Raw genomic sequence first — 5,352 nt, 5'->3', positions numbered from 1 at the left:
GTGCTACACATGTCTGTTTCTTTCCCTTCATCACCCTCCCCAGCAGGTGCCTTACATATTCTAGGCAGGTAGAAATCAGACCTGTTTTTAAAGTTCTTCCTAGAAGAAAATTTGATAGCAGAAACAGTAGCTCTCAATCTAGAGAGTTATTTTTCCCTTTCCTCTGTCTCCTTCTCCCTCTTCTTCTCTTTCTTCTTATTCACCAAAAGGTTCAACCTTTAGTTTTAAAATAAATAAGTCCCAGGAACATGAGGTGCAGCATGGTGACAATAGGTAATAATATTGTCATGTATATTTGAAAGTTTTTAAGAGAGTAGATCTTAAGAGTTCTCATCACAAGAAAAAGAAATTAGAGAGTTCTTAGTATATAATTGAAACCCGTCCAATTTCATGACAAGCTCTGTAGGACTGGAATAGCAGAAATGAGTAAATAAGACCTCAGAAATTCTATTGTTGCTATAAAGTTTTGAGCTCATACAGTAAAGAATCTTTCTGCAATGCAGGAGACTTGGGTTTGATCCCCGGGTCGGAAAGTTCCCCTAGAGAAGTAGATGGCAGCCCACTTCAGTATTCTTGCCTGGAAAATTCCATGGACAGAGGAGCCTGGAGGGCTACAGTTCATGGGGTCACAAAGAGTCGGACACAACTGAACGACTAACACATAACGTTTTGAACCACCACAGCCTTCTGGCTGCTGTCTATAACCAGAGGCACAGGAAGACAGAGATACAGGCAAATCGAAAGACCCGTGCCAGCACTAAGACTGGACCAGAGCCTTCCTCTCTTGGACACAACTGCCCCTTAGCTTGTCTATCTCAGGGCATGAGGCTCAGATAGATTCAAAGAAGATGTTCCTGCAGCAAATAGTCCCAAAGCTTGAAACTGAATGGCTGAGGGAGGTAGTGACATCTTTTTCTTTGCAGATCTTTTAGAGGACGTTTTTAGATACAGTTTTGATCAGAGGCAAGGGATGGACCTGCTGGCCGCTCCCTCCCAACCTTGGGATCCCAAGGGAGGGGGAGGAGCTTTCTCCTTTTAAAGGGGTTTCCTCTTTCATCTGAAGGTGACTGGGGAGGGAATCAGGTGCTTCCAGGCCGCAGAGGTGGGTGGGTGAGGCTGCTCCACCCGCTGAATCAAGGGAGACTTCCAGGAGGGGAATGGCTTGGAGATGCCTCATGAAAGAAGGCTGGGAGGAGGCTTGGGGTTGGCTGACCAGTGTGCGTGGGAAGAAGGGACTCGGTGGGGGCTGGCTGGCTGCACATACTTAGTCTGAAGAAGAAGGATTCTCCCCGGCTTCATAGGACTCCTTCAGAAGCTACACCTGCCAGCTCTTCTTACCTCCTAACCCTTGCAAGGGACGGGGCTGGGGCTGGGGCTGGCAGCCATCACATTCCACCATCACTTGGTATAGAGAGAAATGTTGCATCAAGAAGGCTTTAAGCCAGACCAGAGGGAGAACTGGATAAGGTGGGAGATGAGTGACGGAGGGGTTTCCATGGACTCCTTTCTTTCAAGGCCTTTAAAAACAAAGTTTCTTCTGCTCCCAGGAGACCCCTCACTTCCAAGCCACAGTGATGGATGTGACAACTTTTGGGGACTTTTGGCCAGCTTGCATGTGACGCATAGGTTCTGCTAGCATCAGGAAATGCCCTTTTGTGGAGCCTGTGCAATAGATTTGGGATCGAAGAGCAGCCAGATTCCAGCAGATGGTGCCACGTGTAGTTTTGGGGGACAAAATGGCAGAACTGAAGTAAGGGTTTGGGGAAGTCCTGGGAGCAATCACTTTGCCGTGGATGGTCCTCAGTGCCCACCCCAGACCTCAGTACTCCAGAGGTTAGGGTAGGGGTTAAGGTTAGGTTAGGGTTAGGGTTAGGGTAGAAATCCTTCCTCTTTAGTTCAGCCCTGGGGCTGGTGTGCATGGAGTCATGGTGTCCCTGGAGACACAATTGTTTCTTTGGCTTCTCCTTTTCAACTCGTGGATTCTGGGGATTCCTAGGACACTCCACCTAGAGTCCACCATGCATCCGGAGTGAGGAAGTGCTGGGGGCCCCTGTCTGGGTGGACCAAAACTCTGACCAACCAACACGGACTGAGAATTCAACTGAATAAATATCTGCTGAGTCAAATCAAACGCTGCCTCTGTCTGGCCAGAGCGGACACCTCTGTGCATGGGAAGTGAGCTGTTCTCAGCCTGCTTGGAGGGACCGCCTCTCACAGCACGGCCTGGGCAGCCCAGGCCTCTCACATGGATTTCTCTCATTCACGGTCATGCCAGAATCAAATGATTGACTCACTGGTTTTTTTTCCTACTGGACTGGAAGCTCCCCAACCACGAGATCTGGGATTCATTCATGCAGTGTGGTCAGTCCCTTGCTTAGAGCCTGGCACATGGTAGGATGCTGAAGAAATATCAATGTGAATGAGTGAGTAATTAACACCATCCGGTGGTCTGAGACAAATACCCCTGAGTAGGACAGACAGTGATGTTTCAGGGGTTCAGAGGAGGGAGCAATCTGTGGGCCTGGGTCAGGGGGGAAAGCATTGTGGAAGAGATAAGGTAGCCTTATCGTCCACTGCCTTGAAATCACTTGAACACATTTTCCTCTCTCAGGACAGTTGAGAGTTGAATTTTCCATCATCCTTTTTTCCTGTCCTCTCTCCTACATAAACTCATCTACCCAGTTACCCACCAATCCCCTGTGATGCTCTGACTGGCTCACAATGGCCTGACCCTGTCGGGAGCTGACGGTGTTCATGTCTTCCCAACACATCTCAAGTTGGTAGCTAGAAATTGGCCAGGGTGGAAGAAACTGGCAAACGCTATAAACCTGTGCTTTTTTGCTCTGGAAGAGATAGTTGCTAAGTGTTTATCAGCACATTTGCCTGTCTACTACCTGTCCATGTGTTACCTGTCCATTTCCTTCCTTCCTTTCTCTTCTCTCTCTCCTTTCCACAAATCTTCCTTCCTCCTCTCCCCTTCCTTTTTTAAAATTACTTTATCCAGTTCCCCACTTACCTACTCATTCATCCATCCACCATCCTTTCACCACCCACCCATCAATCCTTCATCCCACCACCCACTCACCCGTCATCCATACATCTGTTACTGTTATCCATCTACCCACCCATTCATTTCCAACTCAGATCCATCTAACTTTTGTTTCTTCTATATATTCACCCACATATCCATCCATTCATTCATCCATCCATCTATCCATCCGTCTTTTCACAAATGCTTTCTGAGCATCTTCTCTGTGTCAGCCTATTCTCCAGGGTCAGAATCTTTCCTAGACTTCTGAAAGATGGAGCATGAACTCTAAGGACTAGCAGAGGCTTCCTCATTAGGGAGGGTCAGCCCACACTGATGTTGGGTTCACAAGCAGAACACTTTGCTTTTCCCCTTTTGCTGCTCCTTGCCGTCTCTGCTCTGCTCCTCACAGCCTGTTCTCACAGGGCCCAGGAGACACCCGCAGGGGAAGGAACGGTATGGCTCCATCTCTGTCTCTCTTCCTTTCCCTCCACACCTCAGGCAAGAGCCCAGTGGAAGTGGGCCTGACTTAAAAAAATTTTTTTTTAAATTTATTTTGGCTGTGCCAGGTCTTAGCTGCAGCATGTGAGATTTTTGTCATGGCATGCCAACTTTAAGTTGTAGCATTCGGGATCTTTAGTTTTGTGGCGTGTGGGATCTAGTTCCCTGACCAGGGATGAAACCCAGGCCCCCTGCCTTGGGAGTGCGGAGGCTCGGTCACGGATCTACCAAAGAAGTCCTGGGCAAGATTTTTTGAGAAAGTGTTTCCTGCCCCCAGAAGCCCCCACAAGCTTTTAGACCACTCACCAGTGAGTTCAAATGAGACGGGGCTCTTGCGGAGCCTGAGAACAGAGACACAAGGTTAGAGGGAATCCCCATGATGAAGCAGCACTCTCCACCCCCACACCTCCTCTTAAAACTCTGGCTGCTTGGGGAGCTAAGCTTGTCTCTGCTGTCATTCCCAGGAGCTGTTGTTGCAGAGGATTAGCTGTTGGGCCTGGTGAGCCAAAGGGGCGGGGGCTCCCAGAGTTTGACCTGGATTCGAGGGGAAGGAAACCCACTCCTCTACACACAGCCCGGCACCTGCCGCCCCAGGCACCCCCACCTCCTGCTCTGCCCAGTCCAGCCCAGCCTGGGAGAGGCACAGCCCTTCCCTTGGTGGGGGTCCTGAGGACGCTGCCACCTGGCCTGGCACTGCTTGCGTTCCTGTCCCTCACTACTGTTTCCCTGTCCTTTGGATCCAAGCAGGTTCTAACTTGCTCTGATAGAAGTAACATAAAGCCGTAAGCATCTTGTTAGGGCTGCTGGGTGGGACGTGACCTCCTAAAGCTGTCTTCCATTGAGATAGTCAGGGGGCTGTTGGTTCTCAAAGGACTTGGGTTCAAACTTTAGCTCTACCACTTGATGCAGGCCAGCAAGTTGCCTTCTTAGAGCTTCAGTTTTCTCATCTATTAAATGGAGATATTTGAATATGTTGTTGGAAGGCTTGTGTGTGTGTGTGTGTCTGTGTGTGTGTGTGCTAAGTTGCTTCAGCCTTGTCCGACTCTTTGGGACACTATAGGCTGTAGCTGCCAGGCTCCTCCATCCATGGGATTCTCCAGGCAAGAATACTGGAGTGGGTTGCCATGCCCTCCTCCAGGGGATTGTCCTGACCCAGGGGTTGAACCTGTGTCCGCTGTGGCTCCTGCATGGCAGGCAGATTCTTTAACATTGAGCCACCAGGGAAGCCCCTTGAAAGGTTTAAGTGAGCTCATATAGGTAACGTATCTGACACAGTGCTTGGAAGTTGGCATGTAGGGGTCCAGAATCAGTAACCACCTCACTCCAAATCCTGAAGTCCAAATCAAATGGAACTCATCATTCCTTTTAAGATAAGAAGCCAAACACAATATTGTAAAACAATTATCCTCTAATTTAAAAAAGTACTAAACTTTTTGATGAAAATTTAAAAAAAAAAAAAGATGAGAAGCAACTCCAGTGTCTCAGGGTGGCAGGGGATATTCCTCTGAAACCCAGGCCATCAAGTTACAAGATTATTTGGCTTGTGTGACCCAGTTAAATAGCCCTGTGTCCCGTGGGCCTCTGTGGACACCCCACCTTCTGTCTCACAGCCGGCTCGGCTAAGTGAAGCCTGCCCATCTGCGAGGACAGAGACTCCCGCTTTCCTGATGAGAAGAAAGTGCATCAGAAGGAAGCGGCCCAACTGGTTGCTGAGCCGTGGAAAATAATTAAACTGGGGAAGAATAAAAACACTTCTTTAAAAAACCACGTTAGGTATGAATGTGCAGGGCGTGGCCCCTCTGTATAATTAGCTGCTCTGCTGG

Source organism: Cervus elaphus, chromosome 1 (assembly GCF_910594005.1).
Source record: "Cervus elaphus chromosome 1, mCerEla1.1, whole genome shotgun sequence".
Taxonomy (NCBI): Eukaryota; Metazoa; Chordata; class Mammalia; order Artiodactyla; family Cervidae; genus Cervus; species Cervus elaphus.
The sequence above is the reverse complement of the archived record's forward strand: the minus strand, read 5'-3'. Positions refer to the sequence as shown.